Below are 23,826 nucleotides of genomic sequence, written 5' to 3'. Positions count from 1 at the left end.
TCCGACAGATAACATCTTCTGCTATAACAAAGACATTTGTGGTATGCTCTAATATGAGTTACTTTTCATTTGGTCATGATATAATTATTTGTTCATGCTCCCCCCCCCCCTCCCACTGGGCACTGCCCTGGACCTAGCTGGGTGCCAGCGGCCCCCAGACCCCCGGCTAAATTTTCAGATAATTTCACTTTGGTCAAATCACATCCCTGCTGCATGTTCATCTACTGTGCTATGTTAGCCGTGTCCAGAATACAGTGTTTCTCATCACTGGTGGTCTAGTGGCTAGGATTCTACACTTTCACTGCTGCGGCGCGTGTTCGATTCCCGGTCAGGGAATTTGGAATAATTGAAGGGTCTTTCGCCAGTTTGTCTTTAATGCTTGCGGACAATGTCCTAAAAAACAGAAACATGTATTTTGTCAGTTGATCTACTTCACCAATGCCAAAAAGATTTAGACAGGGCCTTGAAGTTATTTCTGCCTCTGTGACCTGCTGGTTCATATGCTGTGCTATGTCAGCCGTGCCCAGAAGACAGTGTTTGTCATCCCTGGTGGTCTAGTGGCTAGGATTCGGCACTCTCACTGCCGCGGCCCGGGTTCAATTCCCGGTCAGGGAACTTGGAAATATTAAAGGGTGTTTCGCCAGTTTGTCTTTAATGCTTAATGACACTGTCCTAAAAACCAGAAACCTGTATTTATTCAGTTGATCTACTTCACCAATGCCATAAACATTTAGACAGGGCCTTGAAGTTATTTCTGCCTCTGCTACCTGCTGGTTCATACGCTGTGCTATGTCAGCCGTGTCCAGAAGACAGTGTTTGTCATCCCTGGTGGTCTAGTGGCTAGTATTCGGCACTCTCACTGCCGCGGCCCGGGTTCGATTCTCGGTCAGGGAATTTGGAAATATTGAAGGGTGTTTCGCCAGTTTGTCTTTAATGCTTGCTGACAATGTCCTTAACAACCAGAAACCTGAATGTTGTCAGTTGATTTATTTTACCGATGCCAAAAAGATCGAGACAAGGCCATGAACTTTTTTCTGACTCGGCTACCTGCTTGTTCATATACTGTGCTATGTTAGCCGTGTCCAGAAGACAGTTTTTGTCATCCCTGGTGGTCTAGTGGCTAGCATTCGCCACTCTCACTGCCGCGGCCCGGGTTCGATTCCCGGTCAGGGAATTTGGAATTATTGATGGGTGTTTCGCCAGTTTCTCCTTAATTCTTAATGACAACGTCCTTAACAACCAGAAAGCTGTATGTTGTCAGTTGATCTACTTCACCAATGCCAAAAAGATCAAGACAAGGCTATGAAGTTTTTTCTGACTCGGCTACCTGCTTGTTCATATACTGTGCTATGTTAGCCGTGTGCAGACTACAATTTTTCGCATCCCTGGTGGTCTAGTGGCTAGGATTCAGCACTTTCACTGCTGCGGCCCGGGTTTGATTCCCGGTCAGGGAATTTGGAATAATTGAAGGGTCTTTCGCCAGTTTGTCTTTAATGCTTGCTAACAATGTCCTTAACAACCAGAAACCTGAATGTTGTCAGTTGATCTATTTTACCGATGCCAAAAAGATCAAGACAAGGCCATGAACTTTTTTCTGCCTCTGTGACCTGCTGGTTCATATGCTGTGCTATGTTAGCCGTGTCCAGAAGACAGTGTTTGTCATCCCTGGTGGTCTAGTGGCTAGGATTCGGCACTCTCACTGCCGCGGCCTGGGTTCGATTCCTGGTCAGGGAACTTGGAAATATTAAAGGGTGTTTTGCCAGTTTGTCTTTAATGCTTGCTGACAATGTCCTTAACAACCAGAAACCTGAATGTTGTCAGTTGATTTATTTTACCGATGCCAAAACGATCGAGACAAGGCCATGAACTTTTTTCTGACTCGGCTACCTGCTTGTTCATATACTGTGCTATGTTAGCCGTGTCCAGAAGACACTTTTTGTCATCCCTGGTGGTCTAGTGGCTAGGATTCACCACTCTCACTGCCGCGGCCCGGGTTCGATTCCCGGTCAGGGAATTTGGAATTATTGATGGGTGTTTCGCCAGTTTGTCCTTAATGCTTGCTGACAACGTCCTTAACATCCAGAAAGCTGAATGTTGTCAGTTGATCTACTTCACCAATGCCAAAAAGATCAAGACAAGGCCATGAAGTATTTTCTGACTCGGCTACCTGCTTGTTCATATACTGTGCTATGTTAGCCGTGTCCAGACTACAATGTTTCTCATCCCTGGTGGTCTAGTGGCAAGGATTCGGCACTTTCACTGTTGCGGCCCGGGTTTGATTCACGGTCAGGGAATTTGGAATTATTGATGGGTGTTTCACCAGTTTCTCCTTAATTCTTAATGACAACGTCCTTAACAACCAGAAAGCTGTATGTTGTCAGTTGATCTACTTCACCAATGCCAAAAAGATCAAGACAAGGCTATGAAGTTTTTTCTGACTCGGCTACCTGCTTGTTCATATACTGTGCTATGTTAGCCGTGTGCAGAGTACAATGTTTGGCATCCCTGGTGGTCTAGTGGCTAGGATTCAGCACTTTCACTGCTGTGGCCCGGGTTCGATTCCCGGTCAGGGAACTTGGAAATGTTGAAGGGTGTTTCGCCAGTTTATCTTTAATGCTCGCTGACAATGTCCTTAACAACCAGAAACCTGAATTTGCCAGTTGATCTATTTTACCGATGCCAAAAAGATCGAGACAAGGCCATGAACTTTTTTCTGCCTCTGTGACCTGCTGGTTCATATGCTGTGCTATGTCAGCCGTGTCCAGAAGACAGTAATCGTCATCCATGGTGGTCTAGTGGCTAGGATTCGGCACTCTCACTGCCGCGGCCCGGGTTCGATTCCCGGTCAGGGAACTTGGAAATATTGAAGGGTGTTTCGCCAGCTCGTCTTTAATGCTTTTTGACAATGTCCTTAACAACCAGAAACCTGAATGTTGTCAGTTGATCAATTTTACCGATGCCAAAAAGATCGAGACAAGGCCATGAACTTTTTTCTGACTTGGCTACCTGCTTGTTCATATACTGTGCTATGTTAGCCGTGTCCAGAAGACAGTTTTTGTCATCCCTGGTGGTCTAGTGGCTAGGATTCGGCTCTCTCACTGCCGCGGCCCGGGTTTGATTCCGGGTCAGGGAATTTGGAGTTATTGATAGGTGTTTCGCCAGTTTGTCCTTAATTCTTGCTGACAACGTCCTTAACAACCAGAAACCTGTATGTTGTCAGTTGATCTATTTTACCAATGCCAAAAAGATCGAGACAAGGCCATGAAGTTTTTCTGCCTCATTGACCTGCTGGTTCATATGCTGTGCTATGTTAGCCGTGTCCAGACTACAATGTTTCTCATCCCTGGTGGTCTAGTGGCTAGGATTCAGCACTTTCACTGCTGTGGCCCGGGTTCGATTCCCGGTCAGGGAACTTGGAATTATTGAAGGGTCTTTCGCCAGTTTGTCTTTAATGCTCGCTGACAATGTCCTTAACAACCAGAAACCTGAATGTTGTGAAAGAGGATTAAATTATTATGTCCTCTTTGCGTGTTCCAAAAATGAAGATAGATTTAATGCAAGAAAAATACACCTTTGCAAAAATTATTTAATAAAAAACAGAATCTCTGGACAAATAACTGCCTCTAATTCATCACTTAAACAGGTGGGATTCAGAGCGTCAAATGTAGCTCTTCCGCGTGCACAACGGTTTCTTATAGTTAAAAAGACCTCCTCTCTTTCATTTGTAGACAAAACATACTCTCTGGTACTTTTCCGTGAGCGACGGCGAAAACAGAGTCAGGTGTGGGTGTTCAAAACAGATTCTGTTCTCAAGGACCAAATGTGTTTTCGCACAAAGCGCTGAGAAGGAACTTTTTTTAGACTAAATAGTATGTCCCAGCTTAAGGTCAGCCTATACGAAGTCAACACCCTCTGCTCTGCACAGGACACAAAACATTTTGACAAGGTTAATATAAAGAATTAAAATGTTAATAATGTGTAACAATGGTTAATAAAATAAAATGAAGTTATTAAAAATGTTATAATATCTATCAGTTGTCAGTTGATCTATTTTACCGATGCCAAAAAGATCGAGACAAGGCCATGAAGTTTTTCTGCCTCAGTGACCTGCTGGTTCATATGCTGTGCAATGTTAGCTGTGTCCAGAAGATAGTGTTTGTCATACCTGGTGGTCTAGTGACTAGGATTCGGCACTCTCACGGCCGCGGCCCGGGTTCGAGTCCCGGTCAGGAAATTTGGAATTACTGATGGGTGTTTCGCCAGTTTGTCCTTAATGCACGCTGACAATGTCCTTAACAACCAGAAACCTGAATGTTGCCAGTTGATCTATTTTACCGATGCCAAAAAGATCGAGACAAGGCCATGAACTTTTTTCTGCCTCTGTGACCTGCTGGTTCATATGCTGTGCTATGTCAGCCGTGTCCAGAAGACAGTGTTTGTCATCCTTGGTGGTCTAGTGGCTAGTATTCGGCACTCTCACTGCCGCGGCCCGTTTTCGATTCCCGGTCAGGGAACTTGGAAATATTGAAGGGTGTTTCGCCAGTTTGTCTTTAATGCTTGCTGACAATGTCCTTAACAACCAGAAACCTGAATGTTGTCAGTTGATCTATTTTACCGATGCCAAAAAGATCGAGACAAGGCCATGAACTTTTTTCTGACTTGGCTACCTGCTTGTTCATATACTGTGCTATGTTAGCCGTGTCCAGAAGACAGTTTTTGTCATCCCTGGTGGTCTAGTGGCTAGGATTCGGCACTCTCACTGCCGCGGCCCGGGTTCGATTCCCGGTCAGGGAATTTTTCAGTTATTGATGGGTGTTTCGCCAGTTTGTCCTTAATTCTTGCTGACAACGTCCTTAACAACCAGAAAGCTGAATGTTGTCAGTTGATCTACTTCACCAATGCCAAAAAGATCAAGACAAGGCCATGAAGTATTTTCTGACTCTGCTACCTGCTTGTTCATATACTGTGCTATGTTAGCTGTGTGCAGACTACAATTTTTCGCATCCCTGGTGGTCTAGTGGCTAGGATTCAGCACTTTCACTGCTGTGGCCCGGGTTCGATTCCCGGTCAGGGAACTTGGAAATATTGAAGGGTGTTTCGCCAGTTTATCTTTAATGCTTGCTGACAATGTCCTGAACAACCAGAAACCTGAATGTTGTCAGTTGATCTATTTTACCGATGCCAAAAAGATCGAGACAAGGCCATGAACTTTTTTCTGTCTCAGTGACCTGCTGGTTCATATGCTGTGCTATGTTAGCCGTGTCCAGAATACCGTGTTTGTCATCCCTGGTGGTCTAGTGGCTAGGATTCGGCACTCTCACTGCCGCGGCCCGGGTTCGATTCCCGGTCAGGGAACTGGGAAATATTGAAGGGTGTTTCGCCAGTTGGTCTTAAATGCTTGCTGACATTGTCCTAAAAAAAACAGAAACCTGTATTTTGTCAGTTCATCGACTTCACCAATGCCAAAAAGATCGACACAAGGCCATGAAGTTTTTTTGCCTCAGCTACCTGCTTTTTCCTATACTGTGCTGTGTTAGCTGTGTCCAGAAGACAGTGTTATTCATCCCTGAAGGTCTACTGGCTAGGAATTGGCACTCTCACTGCCTCGGCCTGGTTTTGATTCCCAGTCAGGGAACTTGGAATTATTGAAGGGTCTTTCGCCAGTTTGTCTTTAATGCTCGCTGACAAAGTCCTTAACAACCAGAAACCTGAATGTAGCCAGTTGATCTATTTTACCGATGCCAAAAAGATCGAGACAAGGCCATGAACTTTTTTCTGCCTCTGTGACCTGCTGGTTCATATGCTGTGCTATGTCAGCCGTGTCCAGAAGACAGTGTTCGTCATCCCTGGTGGTCTAGTAGCTAGGATTCGTCACTCTCACTGCCGCGGCCCGGGTTCGATTCCCGGTCAGGGAATTTGGAGTTTTTGATGGGTGTTTCGCTAGTTTGTCCTTAATTCTTGCTGACAACCTCCTTAACAACCAGAAAGCTGAATGTTGTCAGTTGATCTACTTCACCAATGCCAAAAAGGTCAAGACAGGGCCATGAAGTATTTTCTGACTCGGCTACCTGCTTGTTCATATACTGTGCTATGTTAGCCGTGTCCAGACTACAATGTTTCTCATCCCTGGTGGTCTAGTGGCAAGGATTCGGCACTTTCACTGCTGCGGCCCGGGTTCGATTCCCAGTCAGGGAATTTGGAATAATTCAATGGTCTTTTGCCAGTTTGTTTTTAATGCTTGCTGACAATGTCCTGAACAACCAGAAACCTGAATGTTGTCAGTTGATCTATTTTACCGATGCCAAAAAGATCGAGACAAGGCCATGAACTTTTTTCTGTCTCAGTGATCTGCTTGTTCATATACTGTGCTATGTTAGCCGTGTCCAGAAGACAGTTTTTGTCATCCCTGGTGGTCTAGTGGCTAGGATTCGGCACTCTCACTGCCGCGGCCCGTGTTCGATTCCCGGTCAGGGAATTTGGAGTTATTGATGGGTGTTTCGCCAGTTTGTCCTTAATTCTTGCTGACAACGTCCTTAACAACCAGAAAGCTGAATGTTGTCAGTTGATCTCCTTCACCAATGCCAAAAAGATCAAGACAAGGCCATGAAGTATTTTCTGACTCTGCTACCTGCTTGTTCATATACTGTGCTATGTTAGCCGTGTGCAGACTACAATTTTTCGCATCCCTGGTGGTCTAGTGGCTAGGATTCAGCACTTTCACTGCTGTGGCCCGGGTTCGATTCCCGGTCAGGGAACTTGAAAATATTGAAGGGTGTTTCGCCAGTTTATCTTTAATGCTTGCTGACAATGTCCTGAACAACCAGAAACCTGAATGTTGTCAGTTGATCTATTTTACCGATGCCAAAAAGATCGAGACAAGGCCATGAACTTTTTTCTGTCTCAGTGACCTGCTGGTTCATATGCTGTGCTATGTTAGCCGTGTCCAGAATACCGTGTTTGTCATCCCTGGTGGTCTAGTGGCTAGGATTCGGCACTCTCACTGCCGCGGCCTGGGTTCGATTCCCGGTCAGGGAACTGGGAAATATTGAAGGGTGTTTCGCCAGTTGGTCTTAAATGCTTGCTGACATTGTCCTAAAAAAAACAGAAACCTGTATTTTGTCACTTCATCGACTTCACCAATGCCAAAAAGATCGACACAAGGCCATGAAGTTTTTCTGCCTCAGCTACCTGCTTTTTCCTATACTGTGCTGTGTTAGCCGTGTCCAGAAGACAGTGTTATTCATCCCTGAAGGTCTACTGGCTAGGAATTGGCACTCTCACTGCCTCGGCCTGGTTTTGATTCCCGGTCAGGGAACTTGGAATTATTGAAGGGTCTTTCGCCAGTTTGTCTTTAATGCTCGCTGACAATGTCCTTAACAACCAGAAACCTGAATGTAGCCAGTTGATCTATTTTACCGATGCCAAAAAGATCGAGACAAGGCCATGAACTTTTTTCTGTCTCAGTGACCTGCTGGTTCATATGCTGTGCTATGTTAGCCGTGTCCAGAATACCGTGTTTGTCATCCCTGGTGGTCTAGTGGCTAGGATTCGGCACTCTCACTGCCGTGGCCTGGGTTCGATTCCCGGTCAGGGAACTTAGAAATATTGAAGGGTGTTTCGCCAGTTTATCTTTAATGCTTGCTCACAATGTCCTGAACAACCAGAAACCTGAATGTTGTCAGTTGATCTATTTTACCGATGCCAAAAAGATCGAGACAAGGCCATGAACTTTTTTCTGTCTCAGTGACCTGCTGGTTCATATGCTGTGCTATGTTATCCGTGTCCAGAATACCGTGTTTGTCGTCCCTGGTCGTCTAGTGGCTAGGATTCGGCACTCTCACTGCCGCGGCCCGGGTTCGATTCCCGGTCAGGGAACTGGGAAATATTGAAGGGTTTTTCGCCAGTTGGTCTTAAATGCTTGCTGACATTGTCCTAAAAAAAACAGAAACCTGTATTTTGTCAGTTCATCGACTTCACCAATGCCAAAAAGATCGACACAAGGCCATGAAGTTTTTTTGCCTCAGCTACCTGCTTTTTCCTATACTGTGCTGTGTTAGCTGTGTCCAGAAGACAGTGTTATTCATCCCTGAAGGTCTACTGGCTAGGAATTGGCACTCTCACTGCCTCGGCCTGGTTTTGATTCCCGGTCAGGGAACTTGGAATTATTGAAGGGTCTTTCGCCAGTTTGTCTTTAATGCTCGCTGACAAAGTCCTTAACAACCAGAAACCTGAATGTAGCCAGTTGATCTATTTTACCGATGCCAAAAAGATCGAGACAAGGCCATGAACTTTTTTCTGCCTCTGTGACTGCTGGTTCATATGCTGTGCTATGTCAGCCGTGTCCAGAAGACAGTGTTCGTCATCCCTGGTGGTCTAGTAGCTAGGATTCGGCACTCTCACTGCCGCGGCCCGGGTTCGATTCCCGGTCAGGGAATTTGGAGTTTTTGATGGGTGTTTCGCTAGTTTGTCCTTAATTCTTGCTGACAACCTCCTTAACAACCAGAAAGCTGAATGTTGTCAGTTGATCTACTTCACCAATGCCAAAAAGTTCAAGACAAGGCCATGAAGTATTTTCTGACTCGGCTACCTGCTTGTTCATATACTGTGCTATGTTAGCCGTGTCCAGACTACAATGTTTCTCATCCCTGGTGGTCTAGTGGCAAGGATTCGGCACTTTCACTGCTGCGGCCCGGGTTCGATTCCCAGTCAGGGAATTTGGAATAATTCAATGGTCTTTTGCCAGTTTGTTTTTAATGCTTGCTGACAATGTCCTGAACAACCAGAAACCTGAATGTTGTCAGTTGATCTATTTTACCGATGCCAAAAAGATCGAGACAAGGCCATGTACTTTTTTCTGTCTCAGTGATCTGCTTGTTCATATACTGTGCTATGTTAGCCGTGTCCAGAAGACAGTTTTTGTCATCCCTGGTGGTCTAGTGGCTAGGATTCGGCACTCTCACTGCCGCGGCCCGGGTTCGATTCCCGGTCAGGGAATTTGGAGTTATTGATGGGTGTTTCGCCAGTTTGTCCTTAATTCTTGCTGACAACGTCCTTAACAACCAGAAAGCTGAATGTTGTCAGTTGATCTCCTTCACCAATGCCAAAAAGATCAAGACAAGGCCATGAAGTATTTTCTGACTCTGCTACCTGCTTGTTCATATACTGTGCTATGTTAGCCGTGTGCAGACTACAATTTTTCGCATCCCTGGTGGTCTAGTGGCTAGGATTCAGCACTTTCACTGCTGTGGCCCGGGTTCGATTCCCGGTCAGGGAACTTGGAAATATTGAAGGGTGTTTCGCCAGTTTATCTTTAATGCTTGCTGACAATGTCCTGAACAACCAGAAACCTGAATGTTGTCAGTTGATCTATTTTACCGATGCCAAAAAGATCGAGACAAGGCCATGAACTTTTTTCTGTCTCAGTGACCTGCTGGTTCATATGCTGTGCTATGTTAGCCGTGTCCAGAATACCGTGTTTGTCATCCCTGGTGGTCTAGTGGCTAGGATTCGGCACTCTCACTGCCGCGGCCCGGGTTCGATTCCCGGTCAGGGAACTGGGAAATATTGAAGGGTGTTTCGCCAGTTGGTCTTAAATGCTTGCTGACATTGTCCTAAAAAAAACAGAAACCTGTATTTTGTCACTTCATCGACTTCACCAATGCCAAAAAGATCGACACAAGGCCATGAAGTTTTTCTGCCTCAGCTACCTGCTTTTTCCTATACTGTGCTGTGTTAGCCGTGTCCAGAAGACAGTGTTATTCATCCCTGAAGGTCTACTGGCTAGGAATTGGCACTCTCACTGCCTCGGCCTGGTTTTGATTCCCGGTCAGGGAACTTGGAATTATTGAAGGGTCTTTCGCCAGTTTGTCTTTAATGCTCGCTGACAATGTCCTTAACAACCAGAAACCTGAATGTAGCCAGTTGATCTATTTTACCGATGCCAAAAAGATCGAGACAAGGCCATGAACTTTTTTCTGTCTCAGTGACCTGCTGGTTCATATGCTGTGCTATGTTAGCCGTGTCCAGAATACCGTGTTTGTCATCCCTGGTGGTCTAGTGGCTAGGATTCGGCACTCTCACTGCCGTGGCCCGGGTTCGATTCCCGGTCAGGGAACTTAGAAATATTGAAGGGTGTTTCGCCAGTTTATCTTTAATGCTTGCTCACAATGTCCTGAACAACCAGAAACCTGAATGTTGTCAGTTGATCTATTTTACCGATGCCAAAAAGATCGAGACAAGGCCATGAACTTTTTTCTGTCTCAGTGACCTGCTGGTTCATATGCTGTGCTATGTTAGCCGTGTCCAGAATACCGTGTTTGTCATCCCTGGTCGTCTAGTGGCTAGGATTCGGCACTCTCACTGCCGCGGCCCGGGTTCGATTCCCGGTCAGGGAACTGGGAAATATTGAAGGGTTTTTCGCCAGTTTGTCTTAAATGCTTGCTGACATTGTCCTAAAAAAACCAGAAACCTGTATTTTGTCAGTTCATCGACTTCACCAATGCCAAAAAGATCGACACAAGGCCATGAAGTTTTTTTGCCTCAGCTACCTGCTTTTTCCTATACTGTGCTGTGTTAGCTGTGTCCAGAAGACAGTGTTATTCATCCCTGAAGGTCTACTGGCTAGGAATTGGCACTCTCACTGCCTCGGCCTGGTTTTGATTCCCTGTCAGGGAACTTGGAATTATTGAAGGGTCTTTCGCCAGTTTGTCTTTAATGCTCGCTGACAATGTCCTTAACAACCAGAAACCTGAATGTAGCCAGTTGATCTATTTTACCGATGCCAAAAAGATCGAGACAAGGCCATGAACTTTTTTCTGCCTCTGTGACCTGCTGGTTCATATGCTGTGCTATGTCAGCCGTGTCCAGAAGACAGTGTTCGTCATCCCTGGTGGTCTAGTGGCTAGGATTCGGCACTCTCACTGCCGCGGCCCGGGTTCGATTCCCGGTCAGGGAATTTGGAGTTATTGATGGGTGTTTCGCCAGTTTGTCCTTAATTCTTGCTGACAACCTCCTTAACAACCAGAAAGCTGAATGTTGTCAGTTGATCTACTTCACCAATGCCAAAAAGGTCAAGACAAGGCCATGAAGTATTTTCTGACTCGGCTACCTGCTTGTTCATATACTGTGCTATGTTAGCCGTGTCCAGACTACAATGTTTCTCATCCCTGGTGGTCTAGTGGCAAGGATTCGGCACTTTCACTGCTGCGGCCCGGGTTCGATTCCCAGTCAGGGAATTTGGAATAATTCAATGGTCTTTTGCCAGTTTGTTTTTAATGCTTGCTGACAATGTCCTGAACAACCAGAAACCTGAATGTTGTCAGTTGATCTATTTTACCGATGCCAAAAAGATCGAGACAAGGCCATGAACTTTTTTCTGTCTCAGTGATCTGCTTGTTCATATACTGTGCTATGTTAGCCGTGTCCAGAAGATAGTTTTTGTCATCCCTGGTGGTCTAGTGGCTACGATTCGGCACTCTCACTGCCGCGGCCCGGGTTCGATTCCCGGTCAGGGAATTTGGAGTTATTGATGGGTGTTTCGCCAGTTTGTCCTTAATTCTTGCTGACAACGTCCTTAACAACCAGAAAGCTGAATGTTGTCAGTTGATCTACTTCACCAATGCCAAAAAGATCGAGACAAGGCCATGAAGTATTTTCTGACTCGGCTACCTGCTGGTTCATATGCTGTGCTATGTTAGCCGTGTCCAGAATACCGTGTTTGTCATCACTGGTGGTCTAGTGGCTAGGATTCGGCACTTTCACTGCTGCGGCCCGAGTTCGATTCCCGGTCAGGGAATTTGGAATAATTCAATGGTCTTTTGCCAGTTTGTCTTTAATGCTTGCTGACAATGTCCTGAACAACCAGAAACCTGAATGTTGTCAGTTGATCTATTTTACCGATGCCAAAAAGATCGAGACAAGGCCATGAAGTTTTTTCTGCCTCTGTGACCTGCTGGTTCATATGCTGTGCTATGTAAGCCGTGCCCAAAAGACAGTGTTTCTCATCCCTGGTGGTCTAGTGGCAAGGATTCGGCACTTTCACTGATGCGGCCCGGGTTTGATTCCCGGTCAGGGAATTTGGAATAATTGAAGGGTCTTTCGCCAGTTTGTCTTTAATGCCTGCTAACAATGTCCTTAACAACCAGAAACCTGAATGTTGTCAGTTGATCTATTTTACCGATGCCAAAAAGATCGAGACAAGGCCATGAAGTTTTTCTGCCTCATTGACCTGCTGGTTCATATGCTGTGCTATGTTAGCCGTGTCCAGACCACAATGTTTCTCATCCCTGGTGGTCTAGTGGCTAGGATTCAGCACTTTCACTGCTGCGGCCCGGGGTCGATTCCCGGTCAGGGAACTTGGAATTATTGAAGGGTCTTTCGCCAGTTTGTCTTTAATGCTCGCTGACAATGTCCTTAACAACCAGAAACCTGAATGTTGCCAGTTGATCTATTTTACCGATGCCAAAAAGATCGAGACAAGGCCATGAACTTTTTTCTGCCTCTGTGACCTGCTGGTTCATATGCTGTGCTATGTCAGCCGTGTCCAGAAGACAGTGTTTGTCATCCTTGGTGGTCTAGTGGCTAGGATTCGGCACTCTCACTGCCGCGGCCCGGTTTCGATTCCCGGTCAGGGAACTTGGAAATATTGAAGGGTGTTTCGCCAGTTTGTCTTTAATGCTTGCTGACAATGTCCTTAACAACCAGAAACCTGAATGTTGTCAGTTGATCTATTTTACCGATGCCAAAAAGATCGAGACAAGGCCATGAACTTTTTTCTGACTTGGCTACCTGCTTGTTCATATACTTCGCTATGTTAGCCGTGTCCAGAAGACAGTTTTTGTCATCCCTGCTGGTCTAGTGGCTAGGATTCGGCACTCTCACTGCCGCGGCCCGGGCTCGATTCCCGGTCAGGGAATTTGGAGTTATTGATGGGTGTTTCGCCAGTTTTTCCTTAATTCTTGCTGACAACGTCCTTAACAACCAGAAAGCTGAATGTTGTCAGTTGATCTACTTCACCAATGCCCAAAAGATCAAGACAAGGCCATGAAGTATTTTTCTTACTCGGCTACCTGCTTGTTCATATACTGTGCTATGTTAGCCGTGTCCAGACTACAATGTTTCTCATCCCTAGTGGTCTAGTGGCAAGGATTTGGCACTTTCACTGCTGCGGCCCGGGTTCGATTCCCGGTCAGGGAATTTGGAATAATTCAATGGTCTTTTGCCAGTTTGTCTTTAATGCTTGCTGACAATGTCCTGAACAACCAGAAACCTGAATGTTGTCAGTTGATCTATTTTACCGATGCCAAAAAGATCGAGACAAGGCCATGAAGTTTTTTCTGCCTCTGTGACCTGCTGGTTCATATGCTGTGCTATGTAAGCCGTGCCCAAAAGACAGTGCTTCTCATCCCTGGTGGTCTAGTGGCAAGGATTCGGCACTTTCACTGCTGCGGCCCGGGTTTGATTCCCGGTCAGGGAATTTGGAATAATTGAAGGGTCTTTCGCCAGTTTGTCTTTAATGCTTGCTAACAATGTCCTTAACAACCAGAAACCTGAATGTTGTCAGTTGATCTATTTTACCGATGCCAAAAAGATCAAGACAAGGCCATGAACTTTTTTCTGCCTCTGTGACCTGCTGGTTCATATGCTGTGCTATGTTAGCCGTGTCCAGAAGACAGTGTTTGTCATCCCTGGTGGTCTAGTGGCTAGGATTCGGCACTCTCACTGCCGCGGCCCGGGTTTGATTCCCGGTCAGGGAACTTGGAAATATTGAAGGGTGTTTCGCCAGTTTGTCTTTAATGCTTAATGACATTGTCCTAAAAACCAGAAACCTGTATTTATTCAGTTGATCTACTTCACCAATGCCATAAAGATTTAGACAGGGCCTTGAAGTTATTTCTGCCTCTGCTACCTGCTGGTTCATATGCTGTGCTATGTCAGCCGTGTCCAGAAGACAGTGTTTGTCATCCCTGGTGGTCTAGTGGCTAGGATTCGGCACTCTCACTGCCGCGGCCTGGGTTCGATTCCCGGTCAGGGAACTTGGAAATATTGAAGGGTGTTTCGCCAGTTTGTCTTTAATGCTTGCTGACAATGTCCTTAACAACCAGAAACCTGAATGTTGTCAGTTGATTTATTTTACCGATGCCAAAACGATCGAGACAAGGCCATGAACTTTTTTCTGACTCGGCTACCTGCTTGTTCATATACTGTGCTATGTTAGCCGTGTCCAGAAGACAGTTTTTGTCATCCCTGGTGGTCTAGTGGCTAGGATTCGCCACTCTCACTGCCGCGGCCCGGGTTCGATTCCCGGTCAGGGAATTTGGAATTATTGATGGGTGTTTCGCCAGTTTGTCCTTAATGCTTGCTGACAACGTCCTTAACATCCAGAAAGCTGAATGTTGTCAGTTGATCTACTTCACCAATGCCAAAAAGATCAAGACAAGGCCATGAAGTATTTTCTGACTCGGCTACCTGCTTGTTCATATACTGTGCTATGTTAGCCGTGTCCAGACTACAATGTTTCTCATCCCTGGTGGTCTAGTGGCAAGGATTCGGCACTTTCACTGTTGCGGCCCGGGTTTGATTCACGGTCAGGGAATTTGGAATTATTGATGGGTGTTTCGCCAGTTTCTCCTTAATTCTTAATGACAACGTCCTTAACAACCAGAAAGCTGTATGTTGTCAGTTGATCTACTTCACCAATGCCAAAAAGATCAAGACAAGGCTATGAAGTTTTTTCTGACTCGGCTGCCTGCTTGTTCATATACTATGCTATGTTAGCCGTGTGCAGACTACAATGTTTGGCATCCCTGGTGGTCTAGTGGCTAGGATTCAGCACTTTCACTGCTGTGGCCCGGGTTCGATTCCCGGTCGGGGAACTTGGAAATATTGAAGGGTGTTTCGCCAGTTTATCTTTAATGCTCGCTGACAATGTCCTTAACAACCAGAAACCTGAATGTAGCCAGTTGATCTATTTTACCGATGCCAAAAAGATCGAGACAAGGCCATGAACTTTTTTCTGCCTCTGTGACCTGCTGGTTCATTTGCTGTGCTATGTCAGCCGTGTCCAGAAGACAGTGATCGTCATTCATGGTGGTCTAGTGGCTAGTATTCGGCACTCTCACTGCCGCGGCCCGGGTTCGATTCCCGGTCAGGGAACTTGGAAATATTGAAGGGTGTTTCGCCAGCTCGTCTTTAATGCTTGCTGACAATGTCCTTAACAACCAGAAACCTGAATGTTGTCAGTTGATCTATTTTACCGATGCCAAAAAGATCGAGACAAGGCCATGAACTTTTTTCTGCCTCTGTGACCTGCTGGTTCATATGCTGTGCTATGTAAGCCGTGCCCAAAAGACAGTGCTTCTCATCCCTGGTGGTCTAGTGGCAAGGATTCGGCACTTTCACTGCTGCGGCCCGGGTTTGATTCCCGGTCAGGGAATTTGGAATAATTGAAGGGTCTTTCGCCAGTTTGTCTTTAATGCTTGCTAACAATGTCCTTAACAACCAGAAACCTGAATGTTGTCAGTTGATCTATTTTACCGATGCCAAAAAGATCAAGACAAGGCCATGAACTTTTTTCTGCCTCTGTGACCTGCTGGTTCATATGCTGTGCTATGTTAGCCGTGTCCAGAAGACAGTGTTTGTCATCCCTGGTGGTCTAGTGGCTAGGATTCGGCACTCTCACTGCCGCGGCCCGGGTTTGATTCCCGGTCAGGGAACTTGGAAATATTGAAGGGTGTTTCGCCAGTTTGTCTTTAATGCTTAATGACATTGTCCTAAAAACCAGAAACCTGTATTTATTCAGTTGATCTACTTCACCAATGCCATAAAGATTTAGACAGGGCCTTGAAGTTATTTCTGCCTCTGCTACCTGCTGGTTCATATGCTGTGCTGTCAGCCGTGTCCAGAAGGCAGTGTTTGTCATCCCTGGTGGTCTAGTGGCTAGGATTCGGCACTCTCACTGCCGCGGCCTGGGTTCGATTCCCGGTCAGGGAACTTGGAAATATTGAAGGGTGTTTCGCCAGTTTGTCTTTAATGCTTGCTGACAATGTCCTTAACAACCAGAAACCTGAATGTTGTCAGTTGATTTATTTTACCGATGCCAAAACGATCGAGACAAGGCCATGAACTTTTTTCTGACTCGGCTACCTGCTTGTTCATATACTGTGCTATGTTAGCCGTGTCCAGAAGACAGTTTTTGTCATCCCTGGTGGTCTAGTGGCTAGGATTCGCCACTCTCACTGCCGCGGCCCGGGTTCGATTCCCCGTCAGGGAATTTGGAATTATTGATGGGTGTTTCGCCAGTTTGTCCTTAATGCTTGCTGACAACGTCCTTAACATCCAGAAAGCTGAATTTTGTCAGTTGATCTACTTCACCAATGCCAAAAAGATCAAGACAAGGCCATGAAGTATTTTCTGACTCGGCTACCTGCTTGTTCATATACTGTGCTATGTTAGCCGTGTCCAGACTACAATGTTTCTCATCCCTGGTGGTCTAGTGGCAAGGATTCGGAACTTTCACTGTTGCGGCCCGGGTTTGATTCACGGTCAGGGAATTTGGAATTATTGATGGGTGTTTCGCCAGTTTCTCCTTAATTCTTAATGACAACGTCCTTAACAACCAGAAAGCTGTATGTTGTCAGTTGATCTACTTCACCAATGCCAAAAAGATCAAGACAAGGCTATGAAGTTTTTTCTGACTCGGCTACCTGCTTGTTCATATACTGTGCTATGTTAGCCGTGTGCAGACTACAATGTTTGGCATCCCTGGTGGTCTAGTGGCTAGGATTCAGCACTTTCACTGCTGTGGCCCGGGTTCGATTCCCGGTCGGGCAACTTGGAAATATTGAAGGGTGTTTCGCCAGTTTATCTTTAATGCTTGCTGACAATGTCCTTAACAACCAGAAACCTGAATGTAGCCAGTTGATCTATTTTACCGATGCCAAAAAGATCGAGACAAGGCCATGAACTTTTTTCTGCCTCTGTGACCTGCTGGTTCATTTGCTGTGCTATGTCAGCCGTGTCCAGAAGACAGTGATCGTCATCCATGGTGGTCTAGTGGCTAGTATTCTGCACTCTCACTGCCGCGGCCCGGGTTCGATTCCCGGTCAGGGAACTTGGAAATATTGAAGGGTGTTTCGCCAGCTCGTCTTTAATGCTTGCTGACAATGTCCTTAACAACCAGAAACCTGAATGTTGTCAGTTGATCTATTTTACCGATGCCAAAAAGATCGAGACAAGGCCATGAACTTTTTTCTGACTTGGCTACCTGCTTGTTCATATACTGTGCTATGTTAGCCGTGTCCAGAAGACAGTTTTTGTCATCCCTGGTGGTCTAGTGGCTAGGATTTGGCACTCTCACTGCCGCGGCCCGGGTTCGATTCCGGGTCAGGGAATTTGGAGTTATTGATGGGTGTTTCGCCAGTTTGTCCTTAATTCTTGCTGACAACGTCCTTAACAACCAGAAACCTGAATGTTTTCAGTTGATCTATTTTACCGATGCCAAAAAGATCGAGACAAGGCCATGAAGTTTTTCTGCCTCATTGACCTGCTGGTTCATATGCTGTGCTATGTTAGCCGTGTCCAGACTGCAATGTTTCTCATCCCTGGTGGTCTAGTGGCTAGGATTCACCACTTTCACTGCTGCGGCCCGGGTTCGATTCCCGGTCAGGGAACTTGGAATTATTGAAGGGTCTTTCGCCAGTTTGTCTTTAATGCTCGCTGACAATGTCCTTAACAACCAGAAACCTGAATGTTGTGAAAGAGGATTAAATTATTATGTCCTCTTTGCGTGTTCCAAAAATGAAGATAGATTTAATGCAAGAAAAATACACCTTTGCAAAAATTATTTAATAAAAAACAGAATCTCTGGACAAATAACTGCCTCTAATTCATCACTTAAACAGGTGGGATTCAGAGCGTCAAATGTAGCTCTTCCGCGTGCACAACGGTTTCTTATAGTTAAAAAGACCTCCTCTCTTTCATTTGTAGACAAAACATACTCTCTGGTACTTTTCCGTGAGCGACGGCGAAAACAGAGTCAGGTGTGGGTGTTCAAAACAGATTCTGTTCTCAAGGACCAAATGTGTTTTCGCACAAAGCGCTGAGAAGGAATTTTTTTTAGACTAAATAGTATGTCCCAGCTTAAGGTCAGCCTATACGAAGTCAACACCATCTGCTCTGCACAGGACACAAACCATTTTGACAAGGTTAATATAAAGAATTAAAATGTTAATAATGTGTAACAATGGTTAATAAAATAAAATGAAGTTATTAAAAATGTTATAATATCTATCAGTTGTCAGTTGATCTATTTTACCGATGCCAAAAAGATCGAGACAAGGCCATGAAGTTTTTCTGCCTCAGTGACCTGCTGGTTCATATGCTGTGCTATGTTAGCCGTGTCCAGAATACCGTGTTTGTCATCCCTGGTGGTCTAGTGGCTAGGATTCGGCACTCTCACTGCCGTGGCCCGGGTTGGATTCCCGGTCAGGGAACTTAGAAATATTGAAGGGTGTTTCGCCAGTTTATCTTTAATGCTTGCTCACAATGTCCTGAACAACCAGAAACCTGAATGTTGTCAGTTGATCTATTTTACCGATGCCAAAAAGATCGAGACAAGGCCATGAACTTTTTTCTGTCTCAGTGACCTGCTGGTTCATATGCTGTGCTATGTTAGCCGTGTCCAGAATACCGTGTTTGTCATCCCTGGTCGTCTAGTGGCTAGGATTCGGCACTCTCACTGCCGCGGCCCGGGTTTGATTCCCGGTCAGGGAACTGGGAAATATTGAAGGGTGTTTCGCCAGTTGGTCTTAAATGCTTGCTGACATTGTCCTAAAAAAACAGAAACCTGTATTTTGTCAGTTCATCGACTTCACCAATGCCAAAAAGATCGACACAAGGCCATGAAGTTTTTTTGCCTCAGCTACCTGCTTTTTCCTATACTGTGCTGTGTTAGCTGTGTCCAGAAGACAGTGTTATTCATCCCTGAAGGTCTACTGGCTAGGAATTGGCACTCTCACTGCCTCGGCCTGGTTTTGATTCCCGGTCAGGGAACTTGGAATTATTGAAGGGTCTTTCGCCAGTTTGTCTTTAATGCTCGCTGACAATGTCCTTAACAACCAGAAACCTGAATGTAGCCAGTTGATCTATTTTACCGATGCCAAAAAGATCGAGACAAGGCCATGAACTTTTTTCTGCCTCTGTGACCTGCTGGTTCATATGCTGTGCTATGTCAGCCGTGTCCAGAAGACAGTGTTCGTCATCCCTGGTGGTCTAGTGGCTAGGATTCGGCACTCTCACTGCCGCGTCCCGGGTTCGATTCCCGGTCAGGGAATTTGGAGTTGTTGATGGGTGTTTTGCCAGTTTGTCCTTAATTCTTGCTGACAACCTCCTTAACAACCAGAAAGCTGAATGTTGTCAGTTGATCTACTTCACCAATGCCAAAAAGGTCAAGACAAGGCCATGAAGTATTTTTTGACTCGGCTACCTGCTTGTTCATATACTGTGCTATGTTAGCCGTGTCCAGACTACAATGTTTCTCATCCCTGGTGGTCTAGTGGCAAGGATTCGGCACTTTCACTGCTGCTGCCCGGGTTCGATTCCCGGTCAGGGAATTTGGAATAATTCAATGGTCTTTTGCCAGTTTGTCTTTAATGCTTGCTGACAATGTCCTGAACAACCAGAAACCTGAATGTTGTCAGTTGATCTATTTTACCGATGCCAAAAAGATCGAGACAAGGCCATGAAGTTTTTTCTGCCTCTGTGACCTGCTGGTTCATATGCTATGCTATGTAAGCCGTGCCCAAAAGACAGTGTTTCTCATCCCTGGTGGTCTAGTGGCAAGGATTCGGCACTTTCACTGATGCGGCCCGGGTTTGATTCTCGGTCAGGGAATTTGGAATTATTGAAGGGTCTTTCGCCACTTTGTCTTTAATGCTCGCTGACAATGTCCTTAACAACCAGGAACCTGAATGTAGCCAGTTGATCTATTTTACCGATGCCAAAAAGATCGAGACAAGGCCATGAACTTTTTTCTGTCTCAGTGACCTGCTGGTTCATATGCTGTGCTATGTTAGCCGTGTCCAGAATACCGTGTTTGTCATCCCTGGTGGTCTAGTGGCTAGGATTCGGCACTCTCACTGCCGTGGCCCGGGTTCGATTCCCAGTCAGGGAACTTAGAAATATTGAAGGGTGTTTCGCCAGTTTATCTTTAATGCTTGCTCACAATGTCCTGAACAACCAGAAACCTGAATGTTGTCAGTTGATCTATTTTACCGATGCCAAAAAGATCGAGACAAGGCCATGAAGTTTTTCTGCCTCATTGACCTGCTGGTTCATATGCTGTGCTATGTTAGCCGTGTCCAGACTACAATGTTTCTCATCCCTGGTGGTCTAGTGGCTAGGATTCAGCACTTTCACTGCTGCGGCCCGGGGTCGATTCCCGGTCAGGGAACTTGGAATTATTGAAGGGTCTTTCGCCAGTTTGTCTTTAATGCTCGCTGACAATGTCCTTAACAACCAGAAACCTGAATGTTGCCTGTTGATCTATTTTACCGATGCCAAAAAGATCGAGACAAGGCCATGAACTTTTTTCAGCCGCAGTGACCTGCTGGTTCATATGCTGTGCTATGTCAGCCGTGTCCAGAAGACAGTGTTTGTCATCCTTGGTGGTCTAGTGGCTAGGATTCGGCACTCTCACTGCCGCGGCCCGGTTTCGATTCCCGGTCAGGGAACTTGGAAATATTGAAGGGTGTTTCGTCAGTTTGTCTTTAATGCTTGCTGACAATGTCCTTAACAACCAGAAACCTGAATGTTGTCAGTTGATCTATTTTACCGATGCCAAAAAGATCGAGACAAGGCCATGAACTTTTTTCTGACTTGGCTACCTGCTTGTTCATATACTTCGCTATGTTAGCCGTGTCCAGAAGACAGTTTTTGTCATCCCTGCTGGTCTAGTGGCTAGGATTCGGCACTCTCATTGCCGCGGCCCGGGTTCGATTCCCGGTCAGGGAATTTGGAGTTATTGATGGGTGTTTCGCCAGTTTTTCCTTAATTCTTGCTGACAACGTCCTTAACAACCAGAAAGCTGAATGTTGTCAGTTGATCTACTTCACCAATGCCCAAAAGATCAAGACAAGGCCATGAAGTATTTGCTGACTCGGCTACCTGCTTGTTCATATACTGTGCTATGTTAGCCGTGTCCAGACTACAATGTTTCTCATCCCTGGTGGTCTAGTGGCAAGGATTTGGCACTTTCACTGCTGCAGCCCGGGTTCGATTCCCGGTCAGGGAATTTGGAATAATTCAATGGTCTTTTGCCAGTTTGTCTTTAATGCTTGCTGACAATGTCCTGAACAACCAGAAACCTGAATGTTGTCAGTTGATCTATTTTACCGATGCCAAAAAGATCGAGACAAGGCCATGAAGTTTTTTCTGCCTCTGTGACCTGCTGGTTCATATGCTGTGCTATGTAAGCCGTGCCCAAAAGAAAGTGCTTCTCATCCCTGGTGGTCTAGTGGCAAGGATTCGGCACTTTCACTGCTGCGGCCCGGGTTTGATTCCCGGTCAGGGAATTTGGAATAATTGAAGGGTCTTTCGCCAGTTTGTCTTTAATGCTTGCTAACAATGTCCTTAACAACCAGAAACCTGAATGTTGTCAGTTGATCTATTTTACCGATGCCAAAAAGATCAAGACAAGGCCATGAACTTTTTTCTGCCTCTGTGACCTGCTGGTTCATATGCTGTGCTATGTTAGCCGTGTCCAGAAGACAGTGTTTGTCATCCCTGGTGGTCTAGTGGCTAGGATTCGGCACTCTCACTGCCGCGGCCTGGGTTTGATTCCCGGTCAGGGAACTTGGAAATATTGAAGGGTGTTTCGCCAGTTTGTCTTTAATGCTTAGTGACATTGTCCTAAAAACCAGAAACCTGTATTTATTCAGTTGATCTACTTCACCAATGCCATAAAGATTTAGACAGGGCCTTGAAGTTATTTCTCCCTCTGCTACCTGCTGGTTCATTTGCTGTGCTATGTCAGCGGTGTCCAGAAGACAGTGTTTGTCATCCCTGGTGGTCTAGTGGCTAGGATTCGGCACTCTCACTGCCGCGGCCTGGGTTCGATTCCCGGTCAGGGAACTTGGAAATATTGAAGGGTGTTTCGCCAGTTTGTCTTTAATGCTTGCTGACAATGTCCTTAACAACCAGAAACCTGAATGTTGTCAGTTGATTTATTTTACCGATGCCAAAACGATCGAGACAAGGCCATGAACTTTTTTCTGACTCAGCTACCTGCTTGTTCATATACTGTGCTATGTTAGCCGTGTCCAGAAGACACTTTTAGTCATCCCTGGTGGTCTCGTGGCTAGGATTCCCCACTCTCACTGCCGCGGCCCGGGTTCGATTCCCGGTCAGGGAATTTGGAATTATTGATGGGTGTTTCGCCAGTTTGTCCTTAATGCTTGCTGACAACGTCCGTAACATCCAGAAAGCTGAATGTTGTCAGTTGATCTACTTCACCAATGCCAAAAAGATCAAGACAAGGCCATGAAGTATTTTCTGACTCGGCTACCTGCTTGTTCATATACTGTGCTATGTTAGCCGTGTCCAGACTACAATGTTTCTCATCCCTGGTGGTCTAGTGGCAAGGATTCGGCACTTTCACTGTTGCGGCCCGGGTTTGATTCACGGTCAGGGAATTTGGAATTATTGATGGGTGTTTCGCCAGTTTCTCCTTAATTCTTAATGACAACGTCCTTAACAACCAGAAAGCTGTATGTTGTCAGTTGATCTACTTCACCACTGCCAAAAAGATCAAGACAAGGCTATGAAGTTTTTTCTGACTCGGCTACCTGCTTGTTCATATACTGTGCTATGTTAGCCGTGTGCAGACTACAATGTTTGGCATCCCTGGTGGTCTAGTGGCTAGGATTCAGCACTTTCACTGCTGTGGCCCGGGTTCGATTCCCGGTCAGGGAACTTGGAAATATTGAAGGGTGTTTCGCCAGTTTATCTTTAATGCTCGCTGACAATGTCCTTAACAACCAGAAACCTGAATGTAGCCAGTTGATCTATTTTACCGATGCCAAAAAGATCGAGACAAGGCCATGAACTTTTTTCTGCCTCTGTGACCTGCTGGTTCATATACTGTGCTATGTCAGCCGTGTCCAGAAGACAGTGATCGTCATCCATGGTGGTCTAGTGGCTAGGATTCGGCACTCTCACTGCCGCGTCCCGGGTTCGATTCCCGGTCAGGGAACTTGGAAATATTGAAGGGTGTTTCGCCAGCTCGTCTTTAATGCTTGCTGACAATGTCCTTAACAACCAGAAACCTGAATGTTGTCAGTTGATCTATTTTACCGATGCCAAAAAGATCGAGACAAGGCCATGAACTTTTTTCTGACTTGGCTACCTGCTTGTTCATATACTGTGCTATGTTAGCCGTGTCCAGAAGACAGTTTTTGTCATCCCTGGTGGTCTAGTGGCTAGGATTCGGCACTCTCACTGCCGCGGCCCGGGTTCGATTCCGGGTCAGGGAATTTGGAGTTATTGATAGGTGTTTCGCCAGTTTGTCCTTAATTCTTGCTGACAACGTCCTTAACAACCAGAAACCTGAATGTTGTCAGTTGATCTATTTTACCGATGCCAAAAAGATCGAGACAAGGCCATGAACTTTTTTCTGTCTCAGTGACCTGCTGGTTCATATGCTGTGCTATGTTAGCCGTGTCCAGAATACCGTGTTTGTCATCCCTGGTGGTCTAGTGGCTAGGATTCGGCACTCTCACTGCCGCGGCCCGGGTTCGATTCCCGGTCAGGGAACTGGGAAATATTGAAGGG

General features: G+C 45.9%; 1 protein-coding gene and 55 non-coding genes across 56 annotated transcripts in view; all 56 read left to right on the top strand.

Annotated features, from left to right (window-relative positions):
• alp3 (alkaline phosphatase 3) overlaps window positions 1-23,826 on the top strand; it is a 78,731-nt gene that overhangs the window by 12,465 nt on the left and 42,440 nt on the right. The window lies entirely within an intron of this gene.
• On the top strand, window positions 544-615 carry trnae-cuc (transfer RNA glutamic acid (anticodon CUC)). The gene has a single exon. It is a non-coding gene; the product is annotated as a tRNA-Glu (tRNA).
• trnae-uuc (transfer RNA glutamic acid (anticodon UUC)) lies at window positions 1,383-1,454 on the top strand. The gene has a single exon. It is a non-coding gene; the product is annotated as a tRNA-Glu (tRNA).
• trnae-cuc (transfer RNA glutamic acid (anticodon CUC)) lies at window positions 1,663-1,734 on the top strand. Its single transcript has one exon. It is a non-coding gene; the product is annotated as a tRNA-Glu (tRNA).
• On the top strand, window positions 2,503-2,574 carry trnae-uuc (transfer RNA glutamic acid (anticodon UUC)). The gene has a single exon. It is a non-coding gene; the product is annotated as a tRNA-Glu (tRNA).
• trnae-cuc (transfer RNA glutamic acid (anticodon CUC)) lies at window positions 2,782-2,853 on the top strand. The gene has a single exon. It is a non-coding gene; the product is annotated as a tRNA-Glu (tRNA).
• trnae-uuc (transfer RNA glutamic acid (anticodon UUC)) lies at window positions 3,341-3,412 on the top strand. Its single transcript has one exon. It is a non-coding gene; the product is annotated as a tRNA-Glu (tRNA).
• trnae-cuc (transfer RNA glutamic acid (anticodon CUC)) lies at window positions 4,723-4,794 on the top strand. Its single transcript has one exon. It is a non-coding gene; the product is annotated as a tRNA-Glu (tRNA).
• trnae-uuc (transfer RNA glutamic acid (anticodon UUC)) lies at window positions 5,004-5,075 on the top strand. Its single transcript has one exon. It is a non-coding gene; the product is annotated as a tRNA-Glu (tRNA).
• trnae-cuc (transfer RNA glutamic acid (anticodon CUC)) lies at window positions 5,284-5,355 on the top strand. Its single transcript has one exon. It is a non-coding gene; the product is annotated as a tRNA-Glu (tRNA).
• Window positions 6,124-6,195, top strand: trnae-uuc (transfer RNA glutamic acid (anticodon UUC)). The gene has a single exon. It is a non-coding gene; the product is annotated as a tRNA-Glu (tRNA).
• On the top strand, window positions 6,404-6,475 carry trnae-cuc (transfer RNA glutamic acid (anticodon CUC)). The gene has a single exon. It is a non-coding gene; the product is annotated as a tRNA-Glu (tRNA).
• On the top strand, window positions 6,684-6,755 carry trnae-uuc (transfer RNA glutamic acid (anticodon UUC)). Its single transcript has one exon. It is a non-coding gene; the product is annotated as a tRNA-Glu (tRNA).
• trnae-cuc (transfer RNA glutamic acid (anticodon CUC)) lies at window positions 6,964-7,035 on the top strand. The gene has a single exon. It is a non-coding gene; the product is annotated as a tRNA-Glu (tRNA).
• Window positions 7,524-7,595, top strand: trnae-cuc (transfer RNA glutamic acid (anticodon CUC)). Its single transcript has one exon. It is a non-coding gene; the product is annotated as a tRNA-Glu (tRNA).
• trnae-cuc (transfer RNA glutamic acid (anticodon CUC)) lies at window positions 7,804-7,875 on the top strand. The gene has a single exon. It is a non-coding gene; the product is annotated as a tRNA-Glu (tRNA).
• trnae-cuc (transfer RNA glutamic acid (anticodon CUC)) lies at window positions 8,363-8,434 on the top strand. Its single transcript has one exon. It is a non-coding gene; the product is annotated as a tRNA-Glu (tRNA).
• On the top strand, window positions 8,643-8,714 carry trnae-uuc (transfer RNA glutamic acid (anticodon UUC)). The gene has a single exon. It is a non-coding gene; the product is annotated as a tRNA-Glu (tRNA).
• Window positions 8,923-8,994, top strand: trnae-cuc (transfer RNA glutamic acid (anticodon CUC)). The gene has a single exon. It is a non-coding gene; the product is annotated as a tRNA-Glu (tRNA).
• On the top strand, window positions 9,203-9,274 carry trnae-uuc (transfer RNA glutamic acid (anticodon UUC)). The gene has a single exon. It is a non-coding gene; the product is annotated as a tRNA-Glu (tRNA).
• On the top strand, window positions 9,483-9,554 carry trnae-cuc (transfer RNA glutamic acid (anticodon CUC)). Its single transcript has one exon. It is a non-coding gene; the product is annotated as a tRNA-Glu (tRNA).
• trnae-cuc (transfer RNA glutamic acid (anticodon CUC)) lies at window positions 10,043-10,114 on the top strand. The gene has a single exon. It is a non-coding gene; the product is annotated as a tRNA-Glu (tRNA).
• trnae-cuc (transfer RNA glutamic acid (anticodon CUC)) lies at window positions 10,323-10,394 on the top strand. The gene has a single exon. It is a non-coding gene; the product is annotated as a tRNA-Glu (tRNA).
• trnae-cuc (transfer RNA glutamic acid (anticodon CUC)) lies at window positions 10,883-10,954 on the top strand. Its single transcript has one exon. It is a non-coding gene; the product is annotated as a tRNA-Glu (tRNA).
• trnae-uuc (transfer RNA glutamic acid (anticodon UUC)) lies at window positions 11,163-11,234 on the top strand. Its single transcript has one exon. It is a non-coding gene; the product is annotated as a tRNA-Glu (tRNA).
• Window positions 11,443-11,514, top strand: trnae-cuc (transfer RNA glutamic acid (anticodon CUC)). The gene has a single exon. It is a non-coding gene; the product is annotated as a tRNA-Glu (tRNA).
• Window positions 12,282-12,353, top strand: trnae-uuc (transfer RNA glutamic acid (anticodon UUC)). The gene has a single exon. It is a non-coding gene; the product is annotated as a tRNA-Glu (tRNA).
• trnae-cuc (transfer RNA glutamic acid (anticodon CUC)) lies at window positions 12,562-12,633 on the top strand. Its single transcript has one exon. It is a non-coding gene; the product is annotated as a tRNA-Glu (tRNA).
• trnae-cuc (transfer RNA glutamic acid (anticodon CUC)) lies at window positions 12,842-12,913 on the top strand. Its single transcript has one exon. It is a non-coding gene; the product is annotated as a tRNA-Glu (tRNA).
• Window positions 13,403-13,474, top strand: trnae-uuc (transfer RNA glutamic acid (anticodon UUC)). The gene has a single exon. It is a non-coding gene; the product is annotated as a tRNA-Glu (tRNA).
• Window positions 13,683-13,754, top strand: trnae-cuc (transfer RNA glutamic acid (anticodon CUC)). Its single transcript has one exon. It is a non-coding gene; the product is annotated as a tRNA-Glu (tRNA).
• On the top strand, window positions 13,962-14,033 carry trnae-cuc (transfer RNA glutamic acid (anticodon CUC)). Its single transcript has one exon. It is a non-coding gene; the product is annotated as a tRNA-Glu (tRNA).
• trnae-cuc (transfer RNA glutamic acid (anticodon CUC)) lies at window positions 14,242-14,313 on the top strand. Its single transcript has one exon. It is a non-coding gene; the product is annotated as a tRNA-Glu (tRNA).
• trnae-uuc (transfer RNA glutamic acid (anticodon UUC)) lies at window positions 14,802-14,873 on the top strand. The gene has a single exon. It is a non-coding gene; the product is annotated as a tRNA-Glu (tRNA).
• Window positions 15,362-15,433, top strand: trnae-uuc (transfer RNA glutamic acid (anticodon UUC)). The gene has a single exon. It is a non-coding gene; the product is annotated as a tRNA-Glu (tRNA).
• Window positions 15,642-15,713, top strand: trnae-cuc (transfer RNA glutamic acid (anticodon CUC)). The gene has a single exon. It is a non-coding gene; the product is annotated as a tRNA-Glu (tRNA).
• trnae-cuc (transfer RNA glutamic acid (anticodon CUC)) lies at window positions 15,919-15,990 on the top strand. Its single transcript has one exon. It is a non-coding gene; the product is annotated as a tRNA-Glu (tRNA).
• On the top strand, window positions 16,759-16,830 carry trnae-uuc (transfer RNA glutamic acid (anticodon UUC)). Its single transcript has one exon. It is a non-coding gene; the product is annotated as a tRNA-Glu (tRNA).
• On the top strand, window positions 17,319-17,390 carry trnae-cuc (transfer RNA glutamic acid (anticodon CUC)). Its single transcript has one exon. It is a non-coding gene; the product is annotated as a tRNA-Glu (tRNA).
• trnae-uuc (transfer RNA glutamic acid (anticodon UUC)) lies at window positions 17,598-17,669 on the top strand. The gene has a single exon. It is a non-coding gene; the product is annotated as a tRNA-Glu (tRNA).
• On the top strand, window positions 18,420-18,491 carry trnae-cuc (transfer RNA glutamic acid (anticodon CUC)). Its single transcript has one exon. It is a non-coding gene; the product is annotated as a tRNA-Glu (tRNA).
• trnae-cuc (transfer RNA glutamic acid (anticodon CUC)) lies at window positions 18,700-18,771 on the top strand. The gene has a single exon. It is a non-coding gene; the product is annotated as a tRNA-Glu (tRNA).
• trnae-cuc (transfer RNA glutamic acid (anticodon CUC)) lies at window positions 19,259-19,330 on the top strand. The gene has a single exon. It is a non-coding gene; the product is annotated as a tRNA-Glu (tRNA).
• trnae-uuc (transfer RNA glutamic acid (anticodon UUC)) lies at window positions 19,539-19,610 on the top strand. The gene has a single exon. It is a non-coding gene; the product is annotated as a tRNA-Glu (tRNA).
• On the top strand, window positions 20,099-20,170 carry trnae-cuc (transfer RNA glutamic acid (anticodon CUC)). The gene has a single exon. It is a non-coding gene; the product is annotated as a tRNA-Glu (tRNA).
• On the top strand, window positions 20,378-20,449 carry trnae-uuc (transfer RNA glutamic acid (anticodon UUC)). The gene has a single exon. It is a non-coding gene; the product is annotated as a tRNA-Glu (tRNA).
• On the top strand, window positions 20,658-20,729 carry trnae-cuc (transfer RNA glutamic acid (anticodon CUC)). The gene has a single exon. It is a non-coding gene; the product is annotated as a tRNA-Glu (tRNA).
• On the top strand, window positions 20,938-21,009 carry trnae-cuc (transfer RNA glutamic acid (anticodon CUC)). Its single transcript has one exon. It is a non-coding gene; the product is annotated as a tRNA-Glu (tRNA).
• On the top strand, window positions 21,218-21,289 carry trnae-uuc (transfer RNA glutamic acid (anticodon UUC)). The gene has a single exon. It is a non-coding gene; the product is annotated as a tRNA-Glu (tRNA).
• On the top strand, window positions 21,498-21,569 carry trnae-uuc (transfer RNA glutamic acid (anticodon UUC)). Its single transcript has one exon. It is a non-coding gene; the product is annotated as a tRNA-Glu (tRNA).
• On the top strand, window positions 21,778-21,849 carry trnae-cuc (transfer RNA glutamic acid (anticodon CUC)). Its single transcript has one exon. It is a non-coding gene; the product is annotated as a tRNA-Glu (tRNA).
• trnae-cuc (transfer RNA glutamic acid (anticodon CUC)) lies at window positions 22,057-22,128 on the top strand. The gene has a single exon. It is a non-coding gene; the product is annotated as a tRNA-Glu (tRNA).
• On the top strand, window positions 22,897-22,968 carry trnae-uuc (transfer RNA glutamic acid (anticodon UUC)). Its single transcript has one exon. It is a non-coding gene; the product is annotated as a tRNA-Glu (tRNA).
• Window positions 23,177-23,248, top strand: trnae-cuc (transfer RNA glutamic acid (anticodon CUC)). The gene has a single exon. It is a non-coding gene; the product is annotated as a tRNA-Glu (tRNA).
• trnae-cuc (transfer RNA glutamic acid (anticodon CUC)) lies at window positions 23,457-23,528 on the top strand. The gene has a single exon. It is a non-coding gene; the product is annotated as a tRNA-Glu (tRNA).
• On the top strand, window positions 23,737-23,808 carry trnae-cuc (transfer RNA glutamic acid (anticodon CUC)). Its single transcript has one exon. It is a non-coding gene; the product is annotated as a tRNA-Glu (tRNA).

Source organism: Vanacampus margaritifer, chromosome 5 (assembly GCF_051991255.1).
Source record: "Vanacampus margaritifer isolate UIUO_Vmar chromosome 5, RoL_Vmar_1.0, whole genome shotgun sequence".
NCBI classification, from domain to species: domain Eukaryota; kingdom Metazoa; phylum Chordata; class Actinopteri; order Syngnathiformes; family Syngnathidae; genus Vanacampus; species Vanacampus margaritifer.
The sequence above is the reverse complement of the archived record's forward strand: the minus strand, read 5'-3'. Positions and strand labels throughout refer to the sequence as shown.